The sequence below is a fragment of the Mizuhopecten yessoensis genome, unplaced genomic scaffold (assembly GCF_002113885.1).
Source record: "Mizuhopecten yessoensis strain PY_sf001 unplaced genomic scaffold, ASM211388v2 scaffold716267, whole genome shotgun sequence".
Classification (NCBI taxonomy): domain Eukaryota; kingdom Metazoa; phylum Mollusca; class Bivalvia; order Pectinida; family Pectinidae; genus Mizuhopecten; species Mizuhopecten yessoensis.
The window spans coordinates 360,261-370,220 of NW_018480031.1; positions in this window are offsets into that span (position 1 = coordinate 360,261).

Sequence of the window (9,960 nt, forward strand, 5' to 3'; positions counted from 1 at the left end):
CCTGTTTACAACAAGGGAGTTAACATGTTACTGATGACTGCACCACTATGTGACCTTCGTGGTTGATTTACATGCATAATTTGGCTACGTTCCCATGAGTGTATAAAACAGAATAGGGAACGAGTCACGTGTAATCGTATAGCATACACTGATCGAACAGACAACGTTACGGAACCGACAGTTCATATAGTGCTACTAAAAGTTCAGATACAGCGGTGAATGCAGATTAGCCGAACTATACGGAATTTCCCCCCTGGTGCTTTACATTGTTTATCACCTGTTTAATGTTTTTAAAATAGTTCAATATCTGTATAATGTACGACTGAAAACAACACACGTGCTGAATGCTTTATAACGACTATAGTACGACCATTTGGTTTGAGCCAAAATTCTGGTTTTGTCCATCACAGCCTGGTCCATGCATTCAAATAAAAATCAATATTTGGCTCTTGATTAAAACTGCACCAGACAAACATTGTGACTTGGAAATAATGAAAAATGTGTGTAGGTGTGGCAAGCCGGGGTACTTTAATTAAACTCTAGCTAGTCAGTCCATAATGTGACATTTCAATAAGATGGTGGGTTATGTAATTATTGCCTTTGTAGTACGGAAACATGAGTAAATACTAACCCAACAGTAAGACTAAGAAGTCCCAGTGTTGTGGTCTGCGTCAGTCACTCGGTATAATGTGACCGTGTGGGGGTGTCCTGCTTGGTGTAGTTGGCAGTATGTTGCAGTGAGGTAGCACTATAAAGTTGGCATCAGTTCCGCGCTACCACACACAGACAAACACGAACATATCGCAGCCTCCCAAACGCATACACTACACGCATGCATCTTGCACACAGGGGAGGCCGTCCTTAAATGACCATAGCTGTTGATAGGACGTTAAACTATACTAAACCAAACCAAACCAAACCAAACCAAAGTTAAGTCACTCGGAATACCGTTGTTGTGGCACCTGTTGGTTTGTCAAGAGATACTTCTAATACGAAAAATGTGACGAGGGAAAGTCGAGCGCGTGAGAGCGATTCGATGTTTTATTTCCCCGTCGTGTGATCAGTATCATCCAATTAGACATGATGTTATGTAAATGAGAAACAATCCTTATTTACATTTAATCGTAAATTTGCATTCATGGTGTGACATTTCAGAAAAGGGGTACTGTTCCTTAAATGTAAGTTTGTATTGATGTTGTAGCATTACAGTAAAGTTATATTGATGTTGTAACTTTAGAGTAAGGTTGTATTGATGTTGTAACATTACAGCAAGGTTGTATTGATGTTGTAACATTACAGTAAGGTTGCATTGATGTTGTAACATTACAGTAAGGTTGTATTGAGGTTGTAACATTACAGTAATGTTGTATTGATGTTGTAACATTACAGTAAGGTTGTATTGATGTTGTAACATTACAGTAAGGTTGTATTGATGTTGTAACACTACAGTAAGGTTGTATTGATGTTGTAACATTACAGTAAGGTTGTATTGATGTTGTAACATTACAGTAAGGTTGCATTGATGTCGTAACATTACAGTAAGGTTGCATGCATGTTGTAACTTTACAGCAAGGTTGTATTGATGTTGTAACATTACAGTAAGGTTGTATTGATGTTGTAACATTACAGTAAGGTTGTATTGATGTTGTAACATTACAGTAAGGTTGTATTGATGTTGCAACATTACAGTAAAGTTATATTGATGTTGTAACTTTACAGTAAGGTTGTATTGATGTTGTAACATTACAGTAAGGTTGTATTGATGTTGTAACATTACAGTAAGGTTGTATTGATGTTGTAACATTACAGTAAGGTTGTATTGATGTTGTAACATTACAGTAAGGTTGTATTGATGTTGTAACTTTACAGTAAGGTTGTATTGATGTTGTAACTTTACAGTAGGGTTGTATTGATGTTGTATTATTACAGTGAGGTTGTACTTGCATTAAATCTAAGTTTGTGTCGAAGTTGTGACATTGCAGTAAGAGTGTACTATAAATTAAAGTTGACTCCAGCCCATGTCAAGTTGGTATGCTCTTCGTAATTGAACACATATATCGTAAATGTAAGCGGTACATGTTTCGATCTCGCTGGATAAGCTGTGTTATCTAAGTGGGTGGCTGTGATATAGTAGCTCTTGCAGACTTTACCACAGGAACATTCACACCAAATGGCATGCGGCCACAGCCTTACTCGGACAGGTGAATCATGCTAAGCAAGACGAGAATATCTTAAAGGCACTTTGTAGCTAGGAAACTACTCTTTTTTTTGTAAATAAAAATATGTTCGGAGATATCTTCAAGTATCCTGGTATCCTACAGAAAGTAATGATTTAATTGTCGTTTAAAAACGAAGGCATGACGTATCGGGATCCCAACTCTGTCCTTCTGATCACTAGTCTTCTTGTTCAATTCTGTTAAACCGACATGTGTTAGAACATATCTATGTATATTTACATTTCCACTGCAAGTCCCTCTACAAGCATTACCATAAACAATTACGTTATTAGGGCTAGAAGCAAATATTTCGGTGGCGTTAGGTTGTTTCAGGAATCTCGTTTGAACTGACGACAGAAACACTTCAATATCGAAAAAATAAGGGAATTTCTGTATTTAGGTCAATAATAACTAAATATTTAGAATGTAAATATAAGGATTGAACGGCACTTTTTCAATGTTTATGCCGGTATGAACGCAAATTGGTTACATAAATATATACCATGAAGCCTAAATTGGTTACATATATATATACCATGAAGCCTAAATTGAAACAAATGCCGTTCAATTAGATTTTGTGAAGAATCTGTATTTTCTGTTGTTACATGTAGATATGAAATCAGTGTAAATGTATATGGACTCTGAAAGTTAAACTTGTCCTTACAACATTTTATTTATTAGGGCAGATTGCTAGGGAGGTGCCGACGTAAAGAGGGTAATGATAAAGAATTAAGGAGTAGGTAGAAAGAAAAGAAAAGAAAAACGTTTTATTTTCCAAAAGTTGCAATGGGGGTAGCAAATCAATTTTGAACCTCGCTTCTGTAGGGGGCACATTAGTCGCCTCTTACGATACACATGCAGTGCATACCAGGCATCAGCATGACAACCTAGTACACCAATAAAATCTTCCCATATGTATCCTTTTTGATCATACAAAATAATACCCTTTAATCTTGTCAATGAGTGATTGAAAGTCAAAGTGAACATTGTGCTGGTGGACGGTGCACACGTAAGATTGATTAAGTCACACTTTGGTTGATAAGAAGTTTACTTCGAGATAACGTTAGAAAAGTGAATACCAACCCAGCTACGATGTTATATACTTTTTATTCCATTTAAGTAACATGCACTATGATACCTTATGATATCACCATAATGGATTGGTGGAAACTGATATAAAGCGATATCACCAGTCACACAAACAGTATGGTGATACCTCAAATCCGTAATTCTTAGTTCTAGTTGTCTGATGTAATAGTTACAATGAGATCGCCATGATACATTCATGATACCATTTTGAATTTCACTTAGATAGAATAAAAAGCAAAACAACGCCCATATACTACTCTAAACTGATTTATTGAAAAAATCTATTTATAGAACATGACGTGCTACCCTTTAATGTGATATTTACACACGCGTGCACTGCCGCAGAAAGAAGTACGCGTGTTACATAAAGATACGACAGAGGCGATGTCACCGGAAACTTTTTACTTATTAAAACATATGTTTCCACATCAATGCACGCTCTTTGTTTGACGGCCTATACGATCGATAGCTATGATACATCTTAATCTTGGTACCAGTGTACAAATAATTATATCCGGTATAACCGCTATTCGATGTTATAACTGATAACCAGTAAAGTAATCTGAATAACTGACAACTAATCACTATGTTCGAGACGACGACAACGACCACGACACCGAGGACGACGACGATCGATGAAATGATGATCCATATCGACACATACACCTGTTATTTACTGGATCCTCACGTGACTTGTATTAATGTCCGTCTCATGATGACATTAGGTTATCACGTGACTTGTATTAATGTCCCTGTCTCATGACGACATTAGGTTATCACGTGACTTGAATGAGTGTCCCTGTATCATGAGGAAATTTGGTTCTAACGTGTCAATGTCTAATGAGAACACTGGGTATCCACGTGACTTGTATGTGTGTCCCTGTCTTATGAGAACACTGGGTATCCACGTGACTTGTATGTGTGTCCATGTCTTATGAGAACACTGGGTATCCACGTGACTTGTATGAATGTCCGTCTCATGATGACATTAGGCTATCACGTGACTTGTATTAATGTCCCTGTCTCATGACGACATTAGGTTATCACGTGACTTGAATGAGTGTCCCTGTATCATGGGGAAATTTGGTTCTAACGTGTCAATGTCTAATGAGAACACTGGGCCCCCACGTGACTTGTATGAATGTCCGTCTCATGATGACATTAGGCTATCACGTGACTTGTATTAATGTCCCTGTCTCATGACGACATTAGGTTATCACGTGACTTGAATGAGTGTCCCTGTATCATGGGGAAATTTGGTTCTAACGTGTCAATGTCTAATGAGAACACTGGGTAAACACGTGACTTGTATGGGTGTCTCTGTCTAATGAGAACACTGGGTATACACGTGACATGTATGGGTGTTCCTGTCTAATGAGAATACTGGGTGTACACGTGACTTGTATGTGTGTCCCTGTCTTATGAGAACACTGGGTAAACACGTGACTTGTATGAGTGTCCCTGTTTAATTAGAACACCGATCACTCGCTTCACTTGTAAACGAGACCCTGTCTAATGAGAGCACGTAGGTACGTTCATATTCGCCGATGATCACAGTGTTATTATTGCTGTTGAGTGATTACGTAAATCTTTTTTTTATATCATTAATATACTTTTCAGATGTTTAAATTTTCTGGGGATATTTATGGGCTTCCTGTTCTATGTTTAAATATAGTATCTTACACCCGTTATTATTGTATGAATTGTTGAAAACCTATCCTTATGCTCACTGGAACGAGGAAGTCATTTTAAAGAATAACAGGCACCGTGTCAAAATCAAAGAAGTGAGATTTACCAGTTATAAACACAGATATACGTCATAACCACCCGGTGAAAGAGAAATGACGAAATCTTTATTGATTACTAAATAGTAAATAATCTACCAAGAAATATATATAAACATGTATGGTCGTAGTTACAACACAGCTTGTTTACAGAATAAGACATCATGCCACGTGGATGAGGCATGTCGATAGTAGGGCGTATACAGCAGGACGATGATCACGCTATAGAAAACACACCTACGCGCGTGTCTTACAACCGAGGTACACAACTTACTGCGTGTCCTAAAACATCTAGATACATTAACAATTACATAAATTAAACTTATCAGTTTTCTTTACACATGGCAATTTATTAACCGACTCATGAACGTCGGATAGACAATCGACTATATATCTATTGTCTCCAGGGTCCCTGGCGTCGTGGTATCTACCTCAGATACTGATGACCACGGCTCCAGGGGACGGACTGGACAGAGGTCACTGTCCGTGACCCGAGGTCTGTAAAGACAGGTCAAAGGAAAGTAAAATTCCATTGTCAAAAACCACTGAACCTTTGATCAACCTCCTCCTATAAATATAATTATGGCCCGGATAGAAAAGCTCACTGAAGGACATCAGACTACCAGGAGAAAACTGTGTGGTCGGGCAGGTGATGACCCCTATACTTTTTCACGTCCAACCGGGGAGTCGAACCCCGGCCGCCTTGGTAAAAGACAAGTGTACAAATAATGTCTGACCAATCTCTTCCTAAAGAGACGTACGTTTTGACCCACCTCTTTCTAAAGAGAGGTACATTTGTGTTTAGCTCACTTAATACAAGTATTCTTAATTTCTGATCCAGCTCCTGTTAAAGAGACTTAAGTTTTGGCCCACCTCTTCCTTAAGAGAGACACACTCGTGCGTAGCTAGCTAACCAACATCTTAAATAAAAATAAAATGTGACGAGGTGAAGTGGAGCGCGTGAGAGCGATTCAATGTTTTATTTTCCCATCGTGTGATTAGTATCATCCAATTAGACACGATGTTATGTAAATTAGACACAATCACTAATTACATTAAGTCGTAAATTTGCATTCATGGTGTGACATTTCAAAACAGGGGTACTGTTCCTTAACTGTAAGTTTGTGTGCATACTTGCATCAAATTTAAGTTTGTGTCGAGACTCGACGTTGTGACATTTCAGTGAGAGTAAATTAAAGTTTATTCCAGCGCATGTCAGGTTGGCATAGCTTTCGTAAGTTTAGCGCAGATGACGTAAATGTAAGTGGTATTCTACTTTGCTTATTCCACCCTCTGCTAAATTAAACCTCTTCCTGCTGAAGAGAAGTACAAATACTAAACTCGTTTGATCCATCTCCTTATACAGTGAGGTAATTTCACAAAACGTGTAAACCGCTTACTCCAGAAGAGAAATACAAATACTGAACTCTTCTCTACCAAGTTTTCCCGTCAATACTAGAAGATAAACATTTATGACTTAGAAAAAGGCACGGATTTCTTTCTCCAGAATGTGTGTTCCTGTGAGAAGCACACTTTGGGTACAGTACATAATTATTACGACCGTATTATTATCAGCATTACCTATCCTCGAAATTCGTTAAGGATTTTGTTAAAGAATTTATTGTAACACTTGATATAGCATTGACAGTAAAACCCACTACTTTGCAAGTGCTGACGTAATGGTGTTGTAATACCCCCTTCCTGGAACTTGAGGTAAGTTTTATATAAATGTGTAATACAATCGACTTCCTGGTTGAGGTATGGCTAATGTCTGTGAAGGTGACATTGTAGGAAAATACATACAAAACACAATCACTGTGGGCTATCTAAATTGTATTCGAAACGAAACTTCACATTTTCTTTTATAGAACAAACATTCCTGGTATCTTTATTCTGACTACATCTGGGACAACTAAATCGGTGAAGCATGGAATTTGTATATAACAATAAACTTATGTTTTGTTACCATTGCGTGGTTTAGGATATATATTCACTCTGATTTTTGATACCCTTTCACAGAAACAACTACATTGTATCTTGTTATGATAGAAAGATGACATCGCACTATTTATATTTTCCAAAATTCCATTATTGCTACTCCAGAGCCTGTTAAAAGGTAGTTTATTCACAGCTTAAGAGTCTCATATCATCTTGTACTGATATATCATAAAACACACTTTATGTGGAAACCTTAAGCCAGTCATATTTTAGAAGTTTGAACATATATTATAATATATTTGATAGTTGACCCTTGCATGACCTTGACCTCGTGTGTGTTGCACTTTTATGAATTTCCTTAAGAAAACGTGAAAGGGATCAGAAGTAGCATTACCAAGGTTTGACCTCTGAAACATGGCCATGACATTAACATTAAAGGTACGAGTTTGACTGTGTTTGGCGACACATTTTCTCTGTTCATAAAGCGCATACCTGTATACATTCGTGAAGTTTCACAAGAGAATGTCTTTACCTTGACGTTAATGGTATAAATTTGAAAGTGCTCATAAATACTCTTTCTGTTCACGATACCCATTGATGTGTAGTTCGGTCATTTCAAAAATATAGCCGCGGAGATCCTTTACAATTATTTAAATTTTGACCCCTTAACCTTTTCGCATGGATGGACAGAATAGACCCTAACGACATCGGACGTCATATTGAAGCAAGCCTACAAGAGTTATCTCCCCTGTATATTAAACCAAGACTCTCATGTTATTGAATAAAGGGTTGTGTGTGGCGTATGTTTCGTGAAGTTCTAAAGGGGCCATCTAGTCAAATAACACCCTTAAAATCTATTAGATGCTAAAAATATATACCTTCTAACTTAGGTTTGAACATAAAATACATTTCTGATTTATAGTGATGATTGATTCACAATAAACGCCGTTACTTGCATTATAAAAGAGTTAGCTCAATAAAGCGAGACTTTACCATTTCTCCTTGGCTGGAAGGACATAATTGTTAGTTAGAAGTACACGAACAGCCTCCGCTAAAACGTATGGTTGTACAGTTAAAAACTTCTTCGTTACAATGATAGTCGTCGTTTTTTTCGTTTTTTCTTCTTAGAAAGAAACGATAGAGAAGTTGCAGCATATCATCGTTTAACCTCCTACTTCTGTAACGGGTCCAATGTGGTCACCTAACACAATCAATTAATGATAATTGGTAAAAGACACGTATACAAATAATGTCTGACCAATCTCTTCCTAAAGAGACGTACGTTTTGACCCACCTCTTTCTAAAGAGAGGTACATTCGTGTGTAACTTACTTAATAAAAGTAATCTTAATTTCTGATCCAGCTCCTGTTAAAGAGACTTAAGTTTTGGCCCACCTCTTCCTTAAAAGAGACACACTCGTGCGTAGACAGCTAACCAACATCTTAAATAAAAGTACGAAAAAAGTGACGAGGTGAAGTGGAGCGCGTGAGAGCGATTCAATGTTTTATTTTCCCGTCGTGTGATTAGTATCCAATTAGACACGTTGTTATGTAAATTAGACACAATCACTATTTACATTAAGTCGTAAATTTGCATTCATGGTGTGACATTTCAGAAAAGGGGTACTGTTCATTTAATGTAAGTTTGTGTGCATACTTGCATCAAATTTAAGTTTGTGTCGACGTTGTGACATTTCAGTGAGACTAAATTAAAGTTTACTCCAGCGCATGTCAGGTTGGCATAGCTTTCGTAAGTTTTGCGCAGATGACGTAAATGTAAGTGGTATTCTACATTTCTGATTCCACCCTCTGCTAAAGTTAAAAAAAAACAACTCTTCCTGCTGAAGAGAAGTACAAATACTAAACTCGTTTGATCCATCTCCTTATACAGTGAAGTAATTTAACAAAACGTGTAAACCGCTTACTCCAGAAGAGAAATACAAATACTGAACTCTTCTGTACCAAGTTTTCCCGTCAATACTAGAAGATAAACATTTATGATTTAGAAAAAGGCACGGATTTCTTCGTTAAGTGTTTTTTTTAAAGAATTTATTTTAACACTTGATATAGCATTGACAGTAAAACCCACTACTTTACAAGTGCTGACGTAATGGTGTTGTAATACCCCCTACCTGGAACTTGAGGTAAGTTTTATATAAATGTGTAATACAATCGACTTCCTGGTTGAGGTATGACTAACGTCTGTGAAGGTGACATTGTAGGAAAATATATACAAAAACACAATCACTGTGGGCTATCTAAATTGTATTCGAAACGAAACTTCACATTTTCTTTTACAGAACAAACATTCCTGGTATCTTTATTCTGACTACATCCGGGACAACTAAATCGGTGAAGCATGGAATTTGTATATAACAATATACTTATGTTTTGTTATCATTGCGTGGTTTAGGATATCTATTCACTCTGTATTTTTGATACCCTTTCACAGAAACAACTACATTGTATCTTGTTATGATAGAAAGATGACATCGCACTACTTATATTTTCCAAAATTCCTTTATTGCTACCCCAGAGCCTGTTAAAAGGTAGTTCATCTTGTACTGATATATCATAAAACATACTTTATGTGAAAACCTTAAGCCAGAGATATTTTAGAAGTTTGAACATATATTATAATAAATTTGATAGTTGACCCTTGCATGACCTTGACCTCGTGTGTGTTGCACTTTTATGAGTTTCCTTAAGAAAACGTGAAAGCGATCAGAAGTAACATTACCAAGGTTTGACCTCTGAAACATTGCCATGACATTGACATTTAAGGTACGAGTTTGACTGTGTTTGGCGACACATTTTCTCTGTACATAAAGCGCATACCTGTATACATTCGTGAAGTTTCACAAGAGAATGAATTTGAAAGTGCTCATAAATACTCTTTCTGTTCACGATACCCATTGGTGTGTAGTTCGGTCA